Below are 25,421 nucleotides of genomic sequence, written 5' to 3' on the forward strand. Positions count from 1 at the left end.
GAGGGGGTTACTAACCTAGAAGCAGAAGCAAATGAACACAGTGAAGCAACACTGGACACAGTCATGGGCTTTACTTTTATTTATCTTAAATTTCTCACATTTGTTATGACTTAATCTTCCCAACAAACTTGTTGAGTGAGTAGGGCAGATACTGTTGATCCAATAAGTCAAGTGAATCTGTGAGGTCCAGAGTGGGCAAGTGACTGGCTGAGGCCACACACCTAATTAAATAGAGAGCTGCTTCCTGATTCCCTTTCCCAAGCTCTTAACCCTTTAGCACTGAGACTTGCTGCGATATTTGCCAGCAGTAATTTGAAAAGGAGCCCCTTCTGTCCTGTTAGGCTTTGTCGGGAAATGTGTTTTTGCTGCGTCTGAACTTTGCCTGTCGAGATATGTTGCCGAGGGTGAACCAAAGGTGCCTCTTATCCCTGAACATGATTTGTACCTGGGTTATGGGAAAGCAAGGGAAGCCTAGCCCCTCTTCTTTCCCTAATGCCTAGAGAGTAAAGATCATCTCCACTCTCCTGCCCCTTGGCCTTTCTTAGCTTCCTAGACTCAAAGTCACTCAAGCAAAAGACACTTTTTCCAGTCTGACTCCAAAGCACAGAGCCCTGGGACTGCTTCCTCTCGGAAGCCTTCCTTGACTCCCCAGACCTGGGACAAGTGTCCTTCTGCTCCATAGCTTCCAACACTCTCATTACACCAACAGCCTTGATTGGCATTTACCCATTTACCTTTCAGAAATTCCTGCTAGACTGTGTGCTTCTCATAGGCAGGGGCCAGTCCTTTTGATCACCAGATCCCTCCCTGCCCAAGGTCATCACAAGCTTAGGAATACTTACAGAAGGACTGGAAAGAGGAAACAAAAGAGTTAGTGAGAGTTTACAAGACCTTTGCACCCACCTCCCCAAAGTTCTACTCTAGTCGTAGGGGTTAAGTTTGGAATTGATCACTCTTTACTGGAGCTGGTCCGTGGTGGCTCCATTGTGACTACAATGCCCAAGGAAGCTGCACCAAAAGGCTGGGAGTTGAGAGGCAAACAAGGACCACCCCAAGGATCATACTTGGGAGGAAAGAGGGATGGAGACAAGAGGGATAGTTTTCCTGACCTTGGAGGGTAAGTGATAGGAAGAATGAAATGGAATTCCAGTGGACCTATGGTCAGAGCTATTGATCAGGATGAAGGCTTAAGAGGGTTGAGTCAAGCCTGCTATGGCTCATCTTGGCAGCTGCATGCGATGTGACCTGTGAGGTTCAGGATTTGAGTTTTGAATCTGAACTGTTATAAGAAGACTGGGTAAACCAAATCTAAACATGCGGAATGCAAATTCCAAGAAATTAAAAAATGCAGTGACCTTTTTTCAAACCCCAAGGCAAATAGCATTCAAAGAGGTCACTGATATATTTATATGATGATTGCTGCCTTTTCCTAACTAAAACAGAGGCTATTCCAGCCCATCTCACACATGGCTATTATGTAGAACAAGCCATAAAATATGACAGTAAAGCACTTTGCACACATAAAATGCTACATGACTGATACTTACTACTACTTACCATCATTTAATGTCTGGAAATAAATGTATACCATTTATAATCATTTTGTATGACTTTGATGGCTATTGGCTCTTACCAAACATGGAAGGAGAAACTGGGCTATGTGTGGAAGCCACCAAATGCCTTGTAGATGAAACTGCCTTATTTTAATAAATTGGTTTGGATTTCTCATATTGAAAAAAATTGTTTTCATGTCTGGAAGGTCTTGAAGGTAGATAAAATGTTTTACTCACTCTTTTCCCCCTAGACTGTCACACAGTAGGTAGTTAATATGTTTTTATCAAATGAATTAATGATTGTATATGGTTCAAGCTGACCTTAAACTATAAGCTTCCACATAGATTGGGAGCCATCAATATTGTCTGTAGTCCTGATACATTGCTTTATGACTGGAGTAAGGTCATTGGCATTGTTAGGTAACTAATCCAAGTTATTTCAATACTGTGCATTTCTCTAAATATTAGGACTGTGAGCTTTGAATCTCTTCCCCTCACGTACCATGAAAACTCTTATTTAATGTTCACAATTCCATTAGCCATTTTCTTGGGAAATGTCAGCACTATTTCACTGGCCAGATTAGATCCTTTTTATGCCATTCCCCTACTACCCCCCCCAAATAAAAACACAGTGCCCTGAATACTCTGGATATCAGATACTTCATCTCTGAAGAGTAGGGGCTATTCCAGATGACCCCCTCCTATTTACGATTCCATGATTCCATTTGGAAACCCTCAGTCTAATGGCTGCCAATGGAATAGATTCACTTTCAGAGAAAAACAGGGTGGTGAGGGAGCTGCTGTGCAGCCTGTGATTGACAATGCAGTTCACCTGTGCTCCTTCCTGAATCACAGCCTCCAAGACGCTGCGTACCCCTGACAGCTGGGGCACCATTTGCTGAGTTGAGGCAAGATACGCGTTTTGCAATCACTCTGTCTCACCCACGCAGGAAACCATTCACCTTCTGCTGACTTAGCAACCAAAATCTAAACTCAACCGAGAAACCGGGGGTGGTGAGGAAAGAGAGGGGGAAAGAACAGGATGGCATTATGCAGGGTCATCGTCCATTTCTATTCATGACCCCTAAGATAGACCCCCACATACTGTCACCTAAGAAAGAGAGCGCTGAGATTTAGCAGTGGGGTGACTTGTTTTAGTCCTTGAAATTAGTACATGTTTTCCAAAATTGAACTTGCAATGGCTTGACGCGATGAGAAGCCTGTTCCCATGCTGGGCTGTCAGGAGCTAGACCAGTATGGAGGAGAGGACAGTACAGGGAAGTGCTGCATGCTCTAATTGGGATGATAGCCAGTTATAGCTCTTCATTTTGAGTTTAAAGTAAAAAAAGAAGACAAAATTGACAACATAAAATATTAATATCAAGCACCAGCCAACAGGTTCATAAAAATTAAGTACTCCTTCCTTCTGTCTTCTCTGAGTGGCTTCTCTTTTTGGACTCAAACCAGATCTCCTTGTCATTATCCAATCGATACAGCCAGTGGCAATCATGGATGCTTGGAAATGGCTCTGCTATGATTTCCAGCAGCTCCCATCCATCTCTCTCTTTCTTCCATGATTTCTGCTGAAATAGATGTTTGTTTCCATGGAAGGCTTAGATTTACAGGACAGGGGCATAGGGATTGTGTCCATTTGGCTTAAATTTGGTGCCGTGGTACCACCTTAATGAGATTTGCTCACTATAAGTCTTTGTTTATAGGACTCACCAAAACTTGCTTCAGATGGGTTAACATTTAACTGACTTCATGAATTATGGGAAATATAGATACATAGAGGGCTTTGAAGGAACATTGGAAAACTGCAGCTCTCTAATGTGTTGGGTTTGTTAGAAAACAATGTGGAGAAAAGAACAGTTTAAAAAAAGAGCTATAATAGCAACTAGACAGGACAGTAGGGTGTTGAGGTAAGGAGAGGAGGGTGAAAAGACACTCGATTTCCCTCTCTTTATTACTTCTCCCCTCATCAGCCCAGAACTAGGAGGCATTGTTAGGGCTTCCTTAGCTACGCTCCTGTGTGCTCTCCTACATTGCCGGTTCATTCAAACACCTTCTGTTGTTTAAAGTCAACAGATAATTTTGGAGTGTCAGGATGCTAGCACCCCCTAAGTTGCAGTAATTGACAGAAGTGACTTGTAAGAGAGACTCCAATGTGAGGACCTCCTGTCAGAACTTATCTGCCACAGGCTTTCCCAGGTGGATGTGCTTGCTTCTCCCCTCTTCCCAGTCCATCCCAGATGGATCCTCTGGGGTGTTGTGAGAGGCCCAGAGCAGTAGGATCTGTCAACATTTGCTCTCCTGGTCACTTAAATGAGCCTTCGCAATGGTGTACCCATCAGATCTGAGTCTTCCTCCAGCTTGTTTGATTGGATTTCTCCTCCAATTCCATTTTTATGCTTCATTCATTCCTCATTGGGCTGGAAGCCCTGTTTTGAACCCCAGATGATTAGGATAGGACCTGGCAAGCGCCTGGCCCTGCCTGCCTGCCCCACCCTCCAGCGATGCATGGCCCCTGAGATAACCCAGACTCAAGGCCCTTGACTCCAATTTGATGCCCTTTCTGCTTTATCATGAAGATCTAAGGACCATTAAAGACCACTGGACAGAACCACACCTTATCTAAACTCAGGAGAAAAGATTTCGTCCTGTTTTATAAAAGCCTTGATGCACCTGTATCAAATATTGAGATCCTTGGAAGAGAGTATAAATGCAGCTGGGGAATGTATCATGGTGAACAATTTAATCTGCTCAGTTTTTTTCTTTTTGTCAGCAGATAACTGAGGTTTATAAATAAGAAAAGGCTTAGAAGTTTTTGAGAGGATGTTGCTGTGTTTCAGACATGGCCTCTCAGCTGTGGCAGCAGAGACTGTTAAGTAGAGGATGATAGACAATGCTTGGAAAGGCCAAGATAGGGGGAGAGGATCCTAAAAAAAATAAAACAGGTCATGCCCTGTTGCCCTTTCGCCCCTTCCCTGCCTGGCATAGCTTCATGGGGCAGGGCCTTCCTTTTTCCTGCTACAATGCAATTCTGACCCTTAACTACCAGAGCTAATACAGAACTCATAGGTTGGGGGCACAGTCCCCCACCAGACTCCCCTTATTTCAGACCCCAGTCACAAGCTCCGGGTTTCCCAGGCCACCCTCTCTTCTGACCAACTGGCTACAAATCCTGGGGTTTCCCACTCCCCTCTCAGGTTTGAAAATACATGAGAATGACTCAGAACTCAGGAAAATGTTATATTTAGGATTGTAGCTTTATTATAAAGGATGAGAATTAAGACCAATTAAATAAAGTGATGCATAGGCTGAAGTCTGGAAGAGTCCCAAACATGAAGCTTCCTGGCCTTCAGGATGCATCATCCTCCCAACACATCAGTGTATGATTATCAACAAAGAGAGCTCAACTGAGCCTCGATATCCAGAATTTTTATGGGGGTTTCATAATGTTGGCATGATCAAATCATTGGCCATGTAATTGAACTCCATCTCCAGGTCCCCTCCACCCCTGTAATCACATGGGTGGTCTTTTTTGCACTGGCCAGCCCCTATCCTGAAATTATCTAGGAGCTCACCATGTGTCATCTCATTAGCATAAACTCAGGTGTGGTCCCAAGGACCCACCATGGATAACAGAGATAGTCCCATCACTTGGGAAATTCCAAGGATTTAGAAGCTTCCGCCCCAACTCTGAAACCCAGGCAAAGATCCACAAACTCTTTATTGCCTTTCTTCTCTCATGGAAAAGCCTGACAGCCTGGAATACAATTCTCTAGCCTCAGTCATTGGCTCTCACCCCTTATTATTTATTAGTGGGCTTCTTTTCACAGAGCCTGAATTAAGACTTAAGAGCAGAGGCAAAAAATCACATTTATTTTATAAATTTGCTTTACCGTGGGATTCTTTTTAGTCAAACTCTCCAAGGCATGTAACATCCATAATAGCTTCACTAGATTGTGTGTTTGCTGTGAGCCAGTCCTGCACACGGAGAGCTGAGTGCTAGAGTTAGGCTGCCTGGTTCCAGTCCCAGAACCATGCTTCTTAGCAGTGGGAACTTGCAGGGCTACCCTAGGTGTGTGGCCCCTGCCAAATTTTTATAGCACCCCATCTCTGTAGAAAAAATTGAATCACCTAGAATCATTCTGTCAATATTATTCTAGTGCCCGTCAAAGAGATACTCTTCCAGCCAGCAGGCATGATCTGCTTAGTGGGACACTCATCCTCTTGAATCTGGGCCTGTCCAGGGGTCCTGGGACAACAGGTCTATGAGCTCCTTGGGCATCTTGTCTCCCTCCAAGGAGTGGGTTAAATAAAGGGTTGGAGAGAATTGAGGACTAAGACCCCTGCTGGTCCCACTGCCCCTCAGGTTTGGGAGGACTGAGGCCTGGAGTAGAGCAGATTTCTCCTGTGCTCCCCCTACCCTCCAGCTCACCAGCACCTAAGGGTGTTGCTGGACGTTGGGCAAGTTACTTAATTTCTCTGTGTCTCCATTTCCTCATCATAAAATGAGGATAATAATAGCACTGATTTTAATAGCAATTAATAACCTTATCTTAGGGTTAGTAGAAGGAAAAATGATTTAATATGTATAAAGTACCCAAAAGTAAAGCCTGGCTCAAAATAAGTGCTCTTCAGATGTTCACTTTCTCCTTGTTGTTGTTGTTAACTGTTAAGTCATCCACACAACTGTGTAAATCTCTTGGTTTTTTTTTTTTTAATTCACAATTTACTGTAGGGAAATCAAGATTTCAGAGAATTAAAATAATTGGTCCAAAGCCACCCATGTATTTGTTCAGTGTCTGTGCCAGAATTTGAATCCAGTTTAGCCTGATTCTGAGGCCTGCCCATTTTATTATATGCTCCACGGCCTTCTATTTGCTCAGAAGTTGAATTTATGTTATCTTTTAAAAAAATCATAGCTAACTCATAAAGTTACATCTTCATGGTCTGATATCAGTATGGAGGTTTTCTTTCTGGAGAGCAGGCTGCAGGTGGATACAAATCCTGGCTGCTAGACAACTTTCTAGAGAAGCAGGAGCTGAGTAGCAGAGTGGAGCCTGAACTGCCAGGTCATTAGCAAGCATGTGCACACTGAGAGAGTGACACCACAGTTATTTCTCAACTCAGAACCTGGTGCCGCAACTTTCTTCCTTCCAGAACCAACTGAGCTTCATTCTACCTTTCCGCATAGGCTCTGCCAAGCCTTGGAGGATCCTGTCTGCTCCCCAAACACCCTAGGAAGGTTTAAACATCCTTCTACCTTGGCTTTGGGAGGCAGGCATTCAAAAAGGACCCCCCCCCCCATTCACCCCGGCCAAGCTGCAGTTTGAGGAGGAATCACTTAGCAGCCTGTTGATGGATAGAGTTGAAAAAGAAATGAATACTTCCAGAAACAACCCAAAGGCAGTTCCAGCAAGAGAAAAGGCACTTTAAGGTACAGAAGAGAAGAACAGTTGGAAGTTACAGGAATCCACCGAAGTGAAATAAGTCCGTAAGATGGTATGAACAAGTTGGGCTTAGGGCCTGGGTCAAAGCTAAGAATATCTGTGCCAGGTACTGATTCTGAGTGCCACACTTAGAGATTTGGAGCAGCAGGCTAGGGAGAAAGGTAGGGAGAGGAAGTCACAGCCACTGCAATGGGAAGCAAGTTTCCCAACCAAGGAAACTGCCTGTTGGAATTATTCCAGTTATACCAATATCAAGGGCATTGTCAGTGCATTCAGAAATTTAGTAGCCAAAGCAACTTGGCCTTAGAAAACTAGCGTTCTGTTTCAGTGGACTGGTAGCACCTCAGCTAGGATTCTGAAAACTGGGAAGGGGGTTGGAGGAATGAGAAGGTATTGTTGATGCTGTTTTGTGACTCAGTGGGGTATTTGCAGATCAAAATAGTTTCAAGTAATTCCACAAGAGGGAATGATCCCTTTTCTGAACACTGAATGTGATAATAACCCCCAAATCCACCTATTCCAGCCTTCAGATATTGGGCTCAGGTTAATCGAGATTTTGCACCACGTTAGGATAAGTATGAGTTAGCGTTATTTTTGATTCAAAGGTGGTTATAGAGACCTTTTCAAAGAGGTAGGATATGAGGCTGGTGAGAGCAGCAGTGGATGGGAAATGTCAGGATGCTGGGAACCAGTGTGAATGAAACAGAATTAAGCCAAGAGCGGCAGCAGGTAATTGCAAATGGCTAAGGTCGTCTAATTTCCTGCCGTGGGGTTGTGACAGAGCTTTTCAGCAGACCAGAGGCTCTGCAGCTCACATTTCCTGAGGGTCAGTCCAAGGTCATACTGGCCAGTTGGGGACAAAACAAAGACTGATCACTAAAGATCCTTGCTGACGAGTAGCTGGATCCCCTGGACGTAATCTAGCTATGAGTTCTAGATGTTTCCCACCACCCCCTTCATTCACAGTTGGGAAGCTAGCTGTGATATAAGGGACATTTGTCTTCAGGGTTCTTTGCCCTTTTTTTATAGGCTCCTAATGGGACCCACTGCTGTCTCTGGACCCTGAGCTCTCCCACTATACAGGGGCCTCCATTCACAGAGTTGACTGATAAAATCTGTTAATTTATGCTTAAGTTCTGGTGGTTTAAAATATTGCTTTCCTATCCCCAGATATATCTTTGTTGTTGTTGTTAATAATAATCAGGTAGATGATTAAACTAATAAATATTATTAAATCAGAAGGGGGAGGGGGAATACAGGAGTAGGGGATTAAGAGGGACAAACTATTAGGTATAAAATAAGCTACAGGGACCTACTGTACAACACAAGGAATGTGGCCAATATTTTATAATAATTATAAATGGACTATAACTTTTAAAAATTGTGAATCAGTATGTTGTATACCTCCATATAATATTGTACATTAACTATACTTCAATTAAAAAATGGGAAAAAATTTTAAAAAGGGAAAAAATAATAATCAGGTAGAGAAGATCACAGGAGGAGGTTTGAGGAAGTCTTCTCCCTCCCTTCAAACCTTACTGAGTTAGAGAACTGTGAACTCCAGATTTGAAGCCAAGAGGCTCATCTTCTAGTCTGTGCCACCAGGATGCTGTGTGACCTTACACAAGTCACTTCATATCTCACCTCTCTTGTTTTCCTCCTCTGAATTGAAGGGATGGGTTGACCTCTAAAAATCCCTTTTAAATATCTTCCAAATGCTACCTGTGAGTAAAGCTAGGCCAGTTAGCATAACTTTGATCCAACTCCACAGAACAGCCCAAGGGTTGAGCAGTTACTTTGCTATCGGGTCAGAAGGAGATCTAGGGCAGGGCTGGTGAGAATGGGGCAGGGGAAGCCAATGAGAAACGCTACAGAGCCCACCACTCCGGCCCAGATTGGGTGGGAGTGTGGGTGTAGATACCACGGACGTTATGTAAGCAGGGTTTTCACCTTCTCTCATCGCACACCCTGGGGGGCAGCTCTGCTCACTGTGGGCCCAGTGGAATATTTGCTGGCCTATGATACATTGGGAAGCTAGAGATAAAAGGTTATGAAAGTGAATACTATCTCAAACGCTCTGTAAAGCAAAGCCCATGCCGCTCCCCAGCCCTATGGAAATAATTCTTTGCTGCTCCAGTGACTGCAGATTCCACACCCGGAATCCCTGCTCCAGAAGTACTTCTTGTGGTCCCTGTTAGGCTTTTTGTAACAGTCAGTGATGGAAAGTCTTGACACTTGCTGTTGACACTGTAGGTGGGGAGAGGTGAGCTGAAGTGGAATTGTTTGTTCTGTTTTTGTCCTGCTGACAATTAGCAGTTACCTGCAGCTTGACTTTACCAGGCCAAGAACCTCTACTTTAACAAAACCTAACTGAGGTCCTAAATTAAGACCCATGTGGAAAGAAGGGCCAGGAAACTTTGGCTAAGGCAGAAGTGAGGGCAAAGTAGTGGGTTTGCTGACCTCTAGGTCACCCAGTTTCTTCCCTCAGTGGGCTCAAAGCACTTGATTTTGCCTGGGAGTTAGCCACTGGTGATGTGAACCTTGGCCATGCGTATTGGGGAAAAGACTTACTATACAGGACAAGTTCAGTACTGGTGCCTGTCCTTCCCAGTTGGCAAAGGTCCCATCTCCAGATCAGTCATCGGATGCCTCTCTGGGGTGTTCTGAGTAGATCCAGGCAGACTCTCTTGAGAGGAGAATGTTCTAAGCTCAGGCCAGGAGAGAAGACCGAGTCTCTTACATAGTGCGTGCGTCACCCTCGTGACTTGTCATCTCATTTTCTCCACTGACGTATTTCTGCTCTTGGTAAAATCCTCCAGTATGTGGCCCTGAGAAGAACCTTCCTGTTCAGCAAGCACAGCCAATGAGCTGTGCAGAATTTCAGGGCCCAAAATAGAAAGTCTGCAGGCACGCTGTGCCCCGAGGGACCGTTTTGTGCCCCAGAAGAGCCTGCTTGCTCAGATGCTAGGAGGGCAGTCTTCTGTGAGAAGACCAGATGCCTCGTGGGCCCCTGGGGGACCAGTGCTGACCCTCAGACCAGAGGGGATACAGTTTCTAAGTCACCACCCTCATAGTTCTAGGAATCATTTCAAATCTGCCAGTTGCAGCATTATTGCTAAACCCTGGCTTCTCCACCCGGACCCATTATGAAAAAAATGTAGATTGCTTTGTAAGATTAAACAAGCTCAACACACTGATTTTAGGATTTCCGAGAGCGAGAGAGGTACTTGGATATTATCAACATCAGACCAAGCTATTAAGAGAAAAGAAAGGGAAAGCTTTAAACAAACAAAAGCCTTTCTCCTGCTCTGCTAATCCACCTGGAGATTTGATGACTCATGTTGGGTTGCCTCGGTAACCATGACATAAGAAGAGCGTGTGTGTAGGTGCGTGCGTGTGTGGGATTGTGGGGAATCCTTTGGCACCTCCATCCCGTGCCTCATCCTGGGGTGCTGAGAGCTGACCCTGTATGCATGGCTGTCACACTTTTGCACTGGAATCATTCTGCTGTCATGTGGCCTGACCGTGAGCTGCTTGTCATGGATCATGTCCTCTGGGTGAGCAGTTTTGATGGATGGAACATCTGTGAGCTTGCCCAAGGGCATCTAGTGTGTGATTAGAGGCTCTCTGAGCCCTCCTCAATCCTCTCCCCAGCTCTCCTGATGGAGATAGGAGGTGTCCCATCAAATGAGGCCACTGCAGCGGCCCAGGGTGGTTTTGGTTCTAGAAAGGTCTAGCTGGTCCTCCCAGGCTGTGGCTTTGGCCCTGTGATATGACAGCCAGGTGAACACATTTGATCAGATTCTCAGATGCTGCCTGTCTCATCACAGCATCTCCCACTGGGGAAGGGTGGGTGGATGGATATCTGGGTCCCTAGCCCTCCTTCTCTGTCTCTAAATCCAAAGAGAAACTCCCCTAATGTCTGGTTTCCTCTGAAATGCCAGCTGCAGAGAAGCAGCTCCAACAGTAGCTTGTTAAGAGAGACCTTCTCTTTGAAGCAGAATTCATGGTAATGTCTAAATGTTCAGGTGGAATCACATTACAGCAAATCCTTTCACGCAGAAATGCCTCAGCAAAGCTATTCTATATCCTGGGAAGACCTCTGGATTTAGCGAATCTTCTGCAATTAATGATCTTGTGTAGTGACCACTTTATGCGGTTCTGGTTCAGTAACCATTAGCAATAGCTCTGTACAATGAGATTTGTCAGAGGGTGACTCGTATCCAACAGTAAGGGGTGTTATTAAGAGGCAACATGGAGCAGTCAAAAATTTGACCACTTACAAGGTGTGTGACCTTGGGCAAGTCTCTAACTCTATGAACTTTATTTATTTTTAATAATAAGGCTGATAATACCTTTCTGGGTCACTGTGAGAGTTCAGGGAGGGAGTGTGGGAAAGTGCTTTGTGATCTGAAGTGTGATCCTCTGTTACTTTAGACTAGATCTGGATCCCTGCCAGGACAAGGACATCCAAACACTACACCCTGGGGCTATCTTGTCATGAGACTTACAATGTCTTCCATAAACACTATCAAAAAAAATTTGGAATTTTAAATAAAAACCCCATGCTTCATACTTACAGTATATGATTTCTAGTCCTGTGGTGTTTGTGCAAACAGGAAGATGAATTTGTATGGCCAGATGGAGTAGTACACTCCCTGGCATCTCTTGTAAGCTGTTACTAACAAGGCAGGAGAGTGTAAAGATTAGGGGTTGGGGCTTGAAAATCAGACACACTTGAGTTCCTATTCAGCTTTGCAACTTCCTAGTCTCTGATATTAGGCAAGTCACTTAACCTCTTTAGTCTTCAGTTTTGTCTTTTGTAAATGAGCCATAATAACGACTCATGGGTTTCTTGTGACATTCAAGTAAGCCAATGCATATAAACACTTAGCCCACTGACTGGCACATAGCAAGTGCTCAAAATGTTAGTTATGAATAATTCCCATAATCGTTTTGTTTCCTAATCGATGAGTGCTTCTTTTAAATATGGCTCTTAATGTGCTCGCTTCAACAGCACATATACTAAAATATGGAATCTTAAGAAATCCACTTAGTTCTGGTTTCATTTTGCTGTAGGTCGAAAATATTAGAACATGCACACTCACACATATTACCATTTCTATTTATGACTTTGAAGTTCTGGTACTTAGTGCACTTTTAATAATGTGAAAGCACGTAGCACAGTGCCTAGCACACAGTGAGTGTTCTAGAAGCCCGTTATAGTTTAATGAGGACATGTTGTAAAATGTCTGTAATGCCAATGTGATGGTTAATTTTATGTGTTAACTTGATGGGACCATGGGGTGCCCAGATATGTGGTCCAACATTCAGAGTGTTTCTGTGAGGATGTTTTGGGATGAGATGAACATTTAAATTGGGAGACAGTATAAAGCAGATTGACCTCCCTGATGTGGGTGGGCCTCATCCAGTCAATTGAAGGCCTGAATAGAACAAAAAGGCTGCCCTGCCCCTTCTTTGAGTAAGAGGGAATCGTCTCCTTCCTGACTGCCTTTAAACTGGGACATTGGCTTTTTTCCTGCCTGTAGACTTGAATGGAAACATCGACTCCTCCTGGACCTTGAGCCCAGTGGCCTTCAGATGGTAACTACATGATCGGCTCTCCTGATTCTCAGGCCTTCAGACTCAGACTGAAAGTAAACCACCTGCTCTTCAGGGCCTCCGACTTGCCAATTCACCCTGCAGATCTTGGGACTTGCCCACCTCTGTCCATAATCATGTGAGTCAATTCTCTCTAAATCTATGTAAATCCTATTGGTTCTGTTTCTCTGGAGAACTCTGACTAATACAACCATGCTCAGGAATTTGGATTGACTCTGGATTGAAATTGGAATGACTTGTGAAGCCATTGACAATTACTGAGCAGTAGGGTTCCTGATCATATCTGGGCTTTAGGAAGACAATTCTAGAACAGTCTACAGAATAGATTGAGTGGGAGGATGTCTGGTGCAGAAGGATTATGGCTGTGATGCCAGAAATAGAATTGTGGCAGCAAGAGGAGAGAGAGTGGGATACTTTGAAAAGCTTGACAAAGGTGGGAGCGACAGGAAGGATTCTGAAGCTAATTGGAGCCACGGCCGAAATAGAAGGAGTGACGATGAGTGTCAGGTTTCTAGGTCAGGTGCTGTGAGCAGGTGATGCTGGTGTGGAAATGAGAAGTCAAGGATGGAAGGAGATGAGAATGGAAAACTGTGCGTTCATTTGGACCATTGGGTTTGAAGGGTGGGGTCGGTTGGGGGATATTAATGTGGAAATGCTTCTTTAGAGCTCAGGAGAGAGGGCAGAGCAACGAAAGTAGAGGAATTCTCTGTCTCAGGATTTCTGCTGAAGCCATGGGATTCTCTGCTTGTACCCAGGGTGGGAGGGAGGAGGAGCTCCAGGAAAAGAATGGTCGGAGGGGCACAAGGAATGAGGTGGGGGGCAGGGGTGGAGTATTAACAGCTGCCAAACGGTGGAGCATGTAGGCAATGATGGATTGGCCAAGCAGTCTCATGCTGCAAGTCAGGGGGGAGGACGGGGCCGAGACTGCTGGATATGTAATGAGGAGGCCCCTGGGAACTTTGTGACATCCTCTGAAGAAATGCGAGAATGGAAATCGAGGCGGTGGGGGGAGGCCTGTGTCCAGAAGTTTGTCACTTGCATGGATGTGAGTAAACATACAATGGCTATAGGTACCAACAACTTTAAAGTGGGCCTGCGTCTTGCCAAGGACAATACTGTCCCTCCTTGAAGCCATGTGTAAAGGTGATTGTTTTGTTTAATGAGAGGAAAAATGAGTCAGGAGTCTTGCTCCTGACCGGTTGTATGTCATGGGGCAAATTTTGTTTTTACTTTCAGGCCCTCATCTCTAAAGTGAAAGAATTGATCTAGGTTACCTCTATGCTACCTGAATAGAATATGACTGTTTTACACTTAATTTTCTCTCTATTGTAGGAACAAAATTCAATTAATTAAAAAAAAAATCAAAACCCTCAAACCCCACCAAGTCAACTGGTTTTCCTCTCTGGTTTCCTAGCCCAGCTTAAGTCGGTGTCTGGTCTTACCCAAATCACCATGCTGCTTTGTTTGGAAATCTTTAAGACAGAGGAGGGAGAGGGGAGTGGAATGACAGTGTGCCTCTTTCCTTTCCTGCTCACGACTTTATCTGGAGGAAAGGTCGTGTGGGAGTATGTAGGAGAGGAGGAAGATCGACTTTATTTGCTCCTCATCTCATAGTCATTCTGTGGAGCATGTAGAACAGGTAGCATTTTCCATATTTTATAGTTGATAAAACTGAGACCTTCCTAAACGCACACAGATTATTAATTACACACTTACTGGGCATCTGCTATGCTCAACTTCCAGGGAAACAAAGAGGAATAAGGCACTAGCTAGCTGTGTGATCTAAAGTAAGTGACTTCACCAACCTGGCTTCAGTTTTATCCCCTTTAAAAAGAAGGGGCCCCATTCTGTAACTAACTAGATCCTTACATTTCACACATGCTAGGATTCTGTGCCTGGGTCTCTGTGTCCTCCTGTTCTGTTATAGGAGAACATTAGAGCCTTCGCCTGGGCTCCAACTAGGTCGAGGATGTGTGAGCCTCTAGGCAGAGGTCTTGGGTAAGAGATGCCACTTTTCTCTGGCAGATATAGTTAGAGAGTTGGCTGTAGAAGATGATTTTGCCTCTATGTTTCCAAGAACATGAGGAGGTGGGGACATAAGGAGAGGATGTTAGGGTTTCCACCAGATTGCTTTTTGGGGGAATTATTTTTAAGCCAGTACCACTTTCTGCCCAGCAAGCTTGCTTTTAGGGATGCTCTTCAGTATCTTTTCAGCCTGCATCTCCCATGAGGGACAGCAGTTCACCATTAGTCAGTGTCCCCAATCTGTCCTTGCTATTTTAATCCTTAAGCTTGTGAATGATCCGTAGTGGAAGATAAACCAGATTAAAAAGATAAAACAATCAATGTCAATACAAACGTACCCATTTATATGCAAGTTGGTGCACCTGATTCGCTGTGATTCCACTAGAGTATCCCGCATGACCACTTTGCCAGGGTGGTAGAGGACTGGGGAACATGAATTGTAGAGCCAGACGGCAGGGCTTACGGTCCGGCTCTGACACCCTTTAGCTGTGTGTTGTGGTGATGTCATAGCCTCTCTGTGCCTCTCTTTCCTGGCTGTAGAATAGGGGCGATCCTAATACCTGCTCCATAGGGTTACTTTGAGGACAAAATGCCCTAATTCATGTAACGTGCTCAGAGCAGTGCCTGGCACACTGTAAAAACTTAAAATCTGAACTGTTAATCGGTTCTTATTATTTATAGGCGATTAGCTCACAGTCTCTCACGTCTCCACATTGGCTCTTTGAGGGTGGGTAATTCTGATTGTAATTCAACCTTCCTTCTCGGAGTAACTTGAGAGCCTGACATCAATTTCCTTAGACATTTCAGAGACCACCAGGTAAGAGGTTGTTGTTATTTCTTTTTATCAATGAAAAATTTGGAGTGAAAAATTATCAGCTTATCCTGAGTTCCCTTGTACAGGCAGACCTTGTTTTTTTGCCCTTCACATATATTTCCTTTTTTTTTTTAATTAATTAATTGAAGGTTTGTAGCAGCCTTGCATCAAAGTCTATTCGAGCCATTTTTCCAGCAATATTTGCTGCTCTCTTCGTGTCTCTGTCATATTTTGGTAATTCTCATATTTGGTAATTCTCAAACTTTTTCATTATTCTATTTTTGTTATGGTGACCTGTGATCAGTGATCTTTGATGTTACTGCTGGGACTCGCTGAAGGCTCAGATGATGGCTAGCATCTTTTTAGTAATAGAGTACTTTTAGTTAGGGTATATACTTTTACTTTTTTTTTTAGACATAACACTATTGTGCACTTAATAGGCTACAGTATAGTGTAAACATAACTTTTATATGCACTAGGGAACCAAAAAATTTATGTGACTCACTTTATTGTGATATTTGCTTTTTTGTGGTGATCCTGAGCCAAATCTGTAATATTTCTGAAGTAAGCCTATATATCCATAACTCTGAGGGTGGTAGAATCCAGAACCTTCCCTGACCTAGCTCATCTCATTGTCAGCCTGTGGCGACTACCCAGTGCACGGTGGGTTTCTCGTGTTCAGAGATCCTGTCCTACTCCTTGAAATACAGCAGGTCTTTTTAGCTAAAGGCCCACATCTGAAGACTCCAATTTGCTTTCCCTGAAAAGTCCCCTCAAACTTGGAGTCCTTACAACACTTGCCTGTGTCCAGGTGGTCCTTTGCCCTTAGTCCCCAAGTTCACAGTCAACTGGACTAGGGCTGTTTCTCAGGAGGCCTGTGGCAAAGGCAGGTACCACAGGGCACTCAGCTCGCAGAAGGTGCCAAGAGCAAGCAAGAGTCCCCTGGCTCCTGAACAGAGAAAGAGGAGCCTGCCAGCCCAATTTCTGCCTTGAGACAGTAATCAAGCCCACAAGTAAGTTATACTCAATAAGGATCCTACCAATAAGATTATCAATGAGAGAGGGACAGAAGCTCCTTTTCTGAGAAAAAATGAGAAGAGGAGAAGGGATTCCTCCCACATCTCATATTATGACCTTTGAAGGGTTATGATGTATGAGAAGAATCAGCTTGTCTGAAATGTTCCAAAGGAGTGGAGTAATACTGATGGACAAAAGCTAAAGGAACATTGCAGCACTTGATAAAGTAGAAATTTCTGGTGACATGAAAGTCAAAAGAAAAAGTGAGCTGCCTCTTGAGGGAGTAAGTTCCCAGTCCCTAGAGGAGCTTCACCAATGCGGGGTAACCACTTCCCATATCGGAGATTCAATTTTAAGGGACATCTAAGAATTAAAAAAAAGAATTTTGCAATAATGGAAGAGGCTTCTTTCAAAATAGTGAGCATTCTCTCTGTGGTGTCTTCAGTCAAAATATCTGCCATATGAGGATGTAGAGAAAAGAGAACCCTTGTGCACTGTTGATGGGAATGTAAATTGATGCAGCAAGTATGGAAAAAGGTATGGGGTTTTCTCAAAAATTGAATATAGAACTACCATATGACCTGGCAATCCCACTTCTGTGTGTATATCCAAAGGAAACAAAAACAGGATATCTAGGAGATATCTGTCCTAATGTTCATTGAAGCATTACTCATAGTAGCCCAGGTATGGAAACAACTTAAGTGTCTGTCAATGGATGAATGGATAAAGAAGATGTGGTTACTTATATATTATCATTCAGTCATGAAAAAGAAGGAAGTCTTATCACTTGAAACAACATGGATAGACCCTGAGAGCATTATGCTAAGTGAAATAAATCAGTGAAAGACAAATACTGCATGGGATCACTTATGTGTGGAATCTAAAAAAAGTCAAACTCATAGGAAAAAGAGAGTAGAAAATGGTTGCCAGGGGCTGGGGTTGGGGGGGATTGGGAGACTCTGGTAAAAGGGTACAAACTTTCAGCTGTAAGATTAATAAGGTCTGATGATCTAATCATGGTGACTATAGTTGATAATACTTACTGTATAACTGAAATTTGTGAAGAGAGTAGAACTTACATGTTCTGATACACACACACAAAGATAAATATGTGAGGTGATGGCTGTGTTAATTAACTAGACGGGGGAATCCTTTCACAGTGTATGTGTATATCAAATCAACACAATATACACTTTAAATATATTTCAGTTTTTATTTGTCAATTACACTTCACTAAAGCTGGAAAAAAAACATCTACCATAAAATTGTCAAGCTTCCCCAAACATCTAGTTCATGGCAATAATCTCTGAGATTCCTTAAAAGAGGGAAGGGTTGGTTTTAGCTTTGGAATTAGTCATCTGTGAGGAGATCAAGTCAAAAGATCTTTATCAAGCACACATAGTAGGTTCCAAGTGTAGGGCCAGGTGCTGAGGGAAATTAAGTGGTAAGGTCTAGCTAGCACCTGGAAAGGAGCTGATGCCTAGTGGTGACACGGGGAATTAAGAGGGCAAGCCCACCCTTCTTGCTTCTAGGATGGTAATATTGAGAAACTGTGAGATGGCAGAGTTAGAGGAAGACAGGGGGAAGAGTCTGGAATTGGCCTTGATGAGACAGGAAATGGAGATTCACATGGAACAAGGGGGTAGGCCAGGGGCCTGCTGACATCCACTGCTCTGGTTCATGGACAGAGATGCCCTCCACCCTGCCTACCAGACCCGATTCGGACTTGAGAGGAAAACACATCACATCCATCCTCTCTCCCACTGGCACTCAGGCCTTGCCTCTCTGGTGCAGTGTTTGCCATGGGGTATTAACCCTCCTCCTGCACACCCGCCCTCCCTTAGAGAAAGCTGAGACCCTGGGCAAGGAGAGCCCCCGTCTGCAGCTGGGCTCATGCCATAGTCCTCGCATTTTCTGTGCCTGAGCTGCACAAGGCCATTTCGTGTCCCATTTAGTGAGCCTGGAGAGCTCTCTGACTTGGGAGACGAGAGAGCTCAAGACATCTGGCCTGTGGCAGGGGGTGAAATACCGTCTGATTCAGAAGTTCTTCTGTGACTTCCTCCAGAAGCGACTGCCTCATTCGTGTCTCCAAAAATAAAAATAGCAAGGGTTAGATCCATGCTTCTCTCCTATTCTTTAGGGATGCTGTGATTGAGTGACGGCTCAAGAGAGCTGACATTAAAAAAGAGGCAGAGGAAGAAGGATGACGTAAAAATACGTTACTTCGGGGTATTTTTCTTCCTTAATCTTATTGAACTTTATTCTTGACACAACATACTTTAAATGGAGGGAAATGCCTTATTCTAGAATAATCCTCCCCAGAGACCCTGTTTTAAGATGGGTACCTGGCATGACATTAGACAGGCAGTGACTCCATTCCTGATAATAAAGCAGACCACCACCACGCAGCACCTGATCTAGCAGAGGCAGCCTGTTCCCTTTTATCAGAATCTTGAAAAGGCAACACTTGCACGTGGAGCAAGAGTAAACGTTACTGCTCAATCTCTGAACTTGGCTGCATTCCTCCCACGAGGTTAAGAGCTCAGGAGAATCTGTTTGATCCAGTGTTTTCAGCTCAGTCATTTCACGTTGAGCTTTGTTTGCTATCTCTTGGACCTTTTCTTCTACACATCAGTCCTGTGGACAAGATGGGGTGGTTAAGGCTGTGTTATGGTGGAAGGGATGGGCATGGAACTGCAGTGCCTGGATTTCACCAGAAAAGATCCATTCAACTGGATATCTATCACTGAGATCCTCCCTAAAGGTTCTTTTCAAAGAGCGTAAAGTTTTAGGAAGGATCACACAGATTCAAACTAGAGTGTGGCAAGGCTATGTGACTCCAGGTCAGAGATCTGGGGGTCAGGAAGCACAGGGAGCCATTAGGTCCTAGAGTCTGTGACAAGAAAGATCCAGAATCTAGGAAATCTGTGTGTGACTGCAAAACACCACTCCCAGGTCGTGCAGTCCCCAAAGTGCCTGAAATCTTGCTCATCCTGCTCATTTGTCCCACGGCAGTGTTTTCCTTCATGGAGTGTTGGTATTTGGAATTAGAATGGGTTCTCAGACTGTGTGTGTATTAAAACTCAATTCCCTTCTCTTCTATTGAAAAAATACTCATCTCTCTGGCCAACTGTAGACCCCCAGACCACATTCGACACTCGGGTCCCCAGATATGTAGGAGGTAGTAACGAGATTCTGTATAGGCTGAGTGTGAGTCTCCTTCTTAAGGGGCCCCCAGAGGAGGCAGCCAGCCACCTTTAAGGAGGTGGATCATGGCTGGAACCCTGTGCTTGGAGGTGTTTCTAAACGCACAGCTTGGCTTTCATTATATTTGTGACCTTTTTTAATCACAGTGCCCTCTCACTGGTTCCTGCCATGGACAGTCCCCAGGGACAAAAGAACAGTGTCTTGCGGTGACCCCAAATGCATTCACTTAGAGCTAAGTCCATAGACAGGGCTAGCTTTTGGCATAAATAGTATTTAAGCTTGTCTATGGCAACCCCTCCCCCCCGCCTTTTGCACCTTTGCTTCTTTTATATTTTTCCTGTCTTTTCTCTCCTGCACTTACTGCATTTATTCTACTAGGTCAAGGATGGCAAATACATTTCATTTTGAGTGCCAGCTCTGACTGATTAGTAGGTACTGCCTGGACCACTCTATTGAGATAGATTTAAAAAACACCTGCGTGTGAACTCTGTGATTTTTAACTTCTGCCATGGGGACATTATTAGCCATCTTCTCATTTGTGCATGAGTTTTTAGAAGGCAGAGACTGCCTTATTCAGCTTTGGATCTCTAATTATCAGCCTTGAATAATTTTTTGTAGTTGAACTGTGCCTGTATCAATTGTGGAATCTTTAATCCCCAACTAGCTTGTTCTCAGCTCTGCCTAAATTTCAGCTATCACAGAGTGACATGGGTAATAGGAACATATCATTTCAGCTCCCCATGGCCTGAAGTTCTGTACAGGGTGAGAACCCGTAGAGGAAGACAAGAGAATGTAAGAAGTTTTTTTAAAAAATTGAGAAAGTGGAAAAAGGAAAGGAAGGGTGTAGGGGAAGATGAGGGAATATATTTGAGATCCTAAAGAAGTAGAAGCATTCCCAAGCCCACAGGGCTGCGGGCTGTTCAAGAACTCTGTGCACACACACGTCAGAAGTAGCCGCAGTCTGATGCCACAGCAGGCTTGAACAGACTTGCAAGAGCTGATGGTTAAATTTTCAGGAATTTTGCCAGTCAGTTGACATCATGTCGGTAACTTGAAATGGGCTGTGACAGGAGTATTGATACCACAGAAATTGGCAAAGGCTACAAACCGGGACTCCACCCCTGCCACGCCCCCCCCACTCTCCAACCCAGAACCGACTGTCAGACATTTCCTATTGCATCACTGAATATGTGCCCCCAAACTCTGGGTGCAAAGAGGAATAAAAATATTAAGTGCCAGTCTATATATGACCCCAAGGGGGCTAATCCATCCTCAATTTTGAGTCTTGTCCATTCTGATGGAGAGGCAGGACTGGGAAGCTCTTCATGGCTGGTGGGTTGCTGACTGCTTCAGGGTTCCAGGAACCCGCTTTGATTGGCTCACTCGGCAGAGGCTCACCCTGGCTTTAGAGTAGAAGAAGGGCGCCAGTCAAAACATAGATGGTAGGAAAGGTCAGCTGCACACAAAAGAGGACCTTTATTGGTTATGAGATGCTGTAATATAGGTAGCGAATTACATTCCTGCAGTGACTTTTTCTAAGGGAAAATGACCTAAGAACCCTTTTATAGGTCATCCTACCCACGGACAATTCTTTAACTGAATTGAGAGGAGCCCTGGAGGACAGGCTGGGGTGCACGCTGGCAGAGTGCTGGCAGGGGAAATGCCCCAAGGGGCTCAGATGGCAGGTTCTCATTGCAGCTTAGAGGAGTTCCTCTGGGTAGCCCTTTCCCCTCTGCCCAACCATGGGGTCCAGGCAGAGTCTTCTCAGGGATCTCATGTGCAGAAAGGAGGCTTCCAGACTGCAGCAGCTGCTTTCTTCATGTCCTCAGGGCAGGAATCCATCTTTCCCACTGCTGGCTATTGAACAGGTCATTGGCACTGGGCCCATCTCTTGGGGTGAGGAGGGAGCTGGGGGAGGCTGGTAGACGGGGCAGGAAGGTCCAGGGAGGATACCTGATTTGGAGACAAGCTGCTGGGGTAAGTCTAGTGATGCCTCCTTAGTTGGACCTCAATCTTGGCCTGAAGAAGGAGGACTCCCCTGCCCATAAACATTGTAACTGATTCTGAGCAGCGGGAATGTGTCAGGTAGAGACAGGAGCCAGGCAAACTACAGAAGCAAGACAGAGAAAATAAATACGAGAGGGAATCAGTCTACTGTCTCTCCAGAGGAAGGGGAGGAAGGTATTTGAATAGTATCTGCTCACTTACAGCAGTGTTTTCCCAACCTCAGTGATCCTGAGCACTTGCTCGTGATTTTCACCTCCTCTCGTTTCCACTTGTTTCATTATTTATTTAGTATTTGTCTTTAAGATAACTCACTTTTAAAAAAACCCTCAGGTTCTTGTTAAAAATGGTATCCTTAAATAAATTGCCTCTGATATGCCAGTTTAATTTTTTTCTAATACACACTATTAGAAACACATGACTGGAGTGTGGGGAGGGTATAGCTCAGTAGTAGGGTGTGTGCTTAGCACGCTTGAGGCCCTGGGTTCAATCCTCAGTACCTCCATTAAATAAATAAATAAACAAACCTAATTACCTGCCCCCCCCCCCCCGCAAAGCAAACAAACAAAACCTCTTCCTCTATTTACCCCTGAAGCCATTGGGAGGTCACCATGTGCACCTTAATGGGAATAGCAGTCTCCCTGAACTCAGCCATCGCTGAGAATGAAGCCACAAGAGGCACCTGGCTTTGGATTTCTGGCATTCATTAATGCCTCCCGCTCAGCCGCCCAACTCACACACTTGTCAGAGGTCACATTTGTCAGAGCTCTCATTTGGCATCAGACATACTTATTTTTTCCCCTTCGGTCCTCGAGCCCAACATGAATAAGACATACAACGTCTGTTCTGTTAGATCAGGTGCCGGGTGCTGGTGGTTTGTTTCATTACTAGAAATGAAGTCATTGCCTGTCTAATGTCATGCAAGGTGCCCTTTTTAAAATAGGGTCTCTGATAGGGATTGTTCTAGAATAAGGCATTTCTCTCCATCTAAAGCATTTCATGTCAAGAATAAAGTTCAGTAAAATTAAGGAAAAAAGGTATTTTCATGTAATATGTATTTTCATGTCTCCTTTCTTTGTCAGTGTTCTGACCTCTGCCCTTTTTGTTTTTCATGCTGGGTCTCTTGTATGTTCTCTTGATCATTTTCTTGTTCTGTATTCTCTTTATCTGAATCCAAAATTATGAATCTGGTCTCTGTCTTTTTAAAAAAAAATCACAACAAGGAACATTTCCTTGATAGAGGCTTAAACCTGATGTACATTTTTTGGCAGCACAAATGAGTTTTGGAAGAGAGTTACAAGGACTCTTCTCCAAACGTGAACACTATCCAACAGCTTTTAATGGTGGGCCTGGCTGCCTGATTGGATTGTACTTCCACTAGGGGGCACTGTTCCCTTTATATGTCAAAACTTTTATGGCAGTAGGAACAATAGAAATGTTGGTTTCCTTTTGGAAATAGGTTCTATCGAACACAGCTTTGGGGAGGAGAACATTAAAGATATGAAGCCAGTTGCAAAGAAAACACTTGGTTTTAGGAGCAAATTCACCCAATATCATAGACGTAACGTCAGCCCACAGTGGAGTTGGTGGAAGCTGTGACATTCCTCATGTAGCAGCTTTCACGAGATCTTTCCTATTCCACTTGTCAGCTGGCAAAGTTCTTTCCCTAAATTCAGCCTGGAGCCGAGGGATCCTTCTCAATAACTTCACAGAGTCCTGTCTGAGCCTATTATCTTTATAGGATTAATCTCAAGCTTGTTTTAATTTGTTTTAAGCGGGATAAGATCTCAGCCACTAGCTAGTACTAACCCCACATGACAAAGACACAGGTGTAGAGAGATAGAACTGCACAGGGCTCAGTAGGGGTGACATGAATAGCCCCTGATAACGTGTCTCCAGTTTTTTCAGGTCTCACACACCTATGTCTTTCTTACACATACCCTCTTCCAACTTCCAATGATGTCTTTTGTCAATGGGATTTTTAAAAAGTCTTTTCTGACCTGACAGGGTTTAATGTAACTCACTTTGTAATATTCTACCACAGACACTGGATTCCAGTAGCTTATACATACCTGGGGTTATTGCCAATTTTTCTTTAATAGTCCAGGATATTGAATCAATGACTTTCTTGGGCCCTTGAACAATGAGCCATGGTGAATAGGAGCTAATGTGGGAGAATGAAAGGGACTGTCCTTGGATCCAGAGATTCAGGTTTTCCTCCAAGCAACACCTTCAAGAATGAATTACTTTGGGCAAAACTGCTTGATCCTCTTCTGGCCTTTATTTCCTTTCTGTAAGTTCTAGCTAGTGGCATAGCAGCATTTAGTGAGCCAGAGATTTTGTGTGTATTATCTCATGTCTCAAAATAGCCCTGTGAGATATTATCATCCCCATTTTACAGAAAAGGAAACTGAGACTCAGAGAGCCCAAGTCATTTCTCAAGATCCTACAGTGGTACGTATCTGACCTAGAAAGTGGACCTATATCTTTTGTTTGTTTGTTTTGAAACCTTTCCTCTTAAGCATAGGATGAGGCCTTCAGTCTGTAAATATGCATGGAGAATCTTCTAGGCACTCAGCAGGTCTTGCTGGTTCTAAAACCTGACATTCTCATCTCAAACCCCAGAGAGACTGTGGAAAGGAAATGGTTTAAGAAAAATGATACAGTGTTTGACAGGCTGTGTGGTGTTATCGGGGGACGTATGTTCCCGGCCCTTCTCTCCCACACACGGGGTGTGATTTTAAGCAGTTCACTTCACCTCTCCTGGGGGCATTTCCTCAACTGAAAAATGAGGGGGTTGAGATGAACTCCAGCCTCTGGTCCTCACACGCTGCTTTCTCTGGCGGTGAGGCCTGAAATCGAATTTCCTCCTCCTCCTCGCTCTGACTGCTACTGTAAGATCTCCACTTCTCAGACGCCCACCCTGAATTTTTTCGGTCTGAGTTTTGGATTATCTTGTTCCTTCCTCAGGGCCCTCAGTTTCCTTACTGATGAAGCTCCGCCCAGCTGCCTCCACCCTACTGGAGCTCTGGTTCACACAGGGGAGCTGGCCAAGCAGAGGAGAAACCATAGCATCTTCTTTCTGGGGCTGCGGTTTGCTCAGGAATTTAGCAAGACTTGCTTACTGCCTGTGTTCACCACGGCGGAACCAGGTGTGCGGGGATAGAATTCAGAGTCAAGTAATGACTATGGAGCTGACGGGCAGTGTCATGTTGAGTCTCTGAAAATCCCCACTGATGCCATCACCTTTTCATCCAAATGATTGAAAATGCATTTCTAAACAGAATTGAGGGGCCCCCTAAATAAAATCACTGTATTGGCCTTACCTTCCTGGTCTGAAGTGCTCCACGTTCTGGTCTGCAGCTGCTTCTCCACAGTCGCTCCTTATTATTGCTGATAACAACAACTGTATGAATAAACAGAAAAGAAGCTCCTATTCCATGAGAAAGAGAGAGAGAAAAAAAACACTCATTCAAACCAAGAGAGAATGAAAATTGCTCTTGTTCAGCAGCTTTACAATTCCTGCTTTCCTTTTCTGCTGGAATTGAAGCAGAGTTTCAAAGCTTATCTTGGTTTGACTTTTTTTCCCCCTCAAACCAAAACAGAACAGCTACTTAGCTTGAAAATTCATAGGAACTCATGTCAAGTGGTTAACAACACACACACACGCACACACATCTTAATGTCCTCATTATATAAAATCTCAATCATCGAAAA

General features: G+C 44.2%; 1 long non-coding RNA gene across 2 annotated transcripts in view; it reads left to right on the forward strand.

Annotated features, from left to right (window-relative positions):
- Positions 1 to 25,421, forward strand: part of LOC105095792 (uncharacterized) — a 249,117-nt gene that overhangs the window by 80,251 nt on the left and 143,445 nt on the right. For both annotated transcript variants that reach the window (XR_010377330.1, XR_837780.3), the window contains exon 4: positions 12,565 to 12,755. This is a non-coding gene — a long non-coding RNA (uncharacterized LOC105095792). The remainder of the gene's footprint in view (positions 1 to 12,564; positions 12,756 to 25,421) is intronic.

This window comes from Camelus dromedarius, chromosome 22 (assembly GCF_036321535.1).
Source record: "Camelus dromedarius isolate mCamDro1 chromosome 22, mCamDro1.pat, whole genome shotgun sequence".
Classification (NCBI taxonomy): domain Eukaryota; kingdom Metazoa; phylum Chordata; class Mammalia; order Artiodactyla; family Camelidae; genus Camelus; species Camelus dromedarius.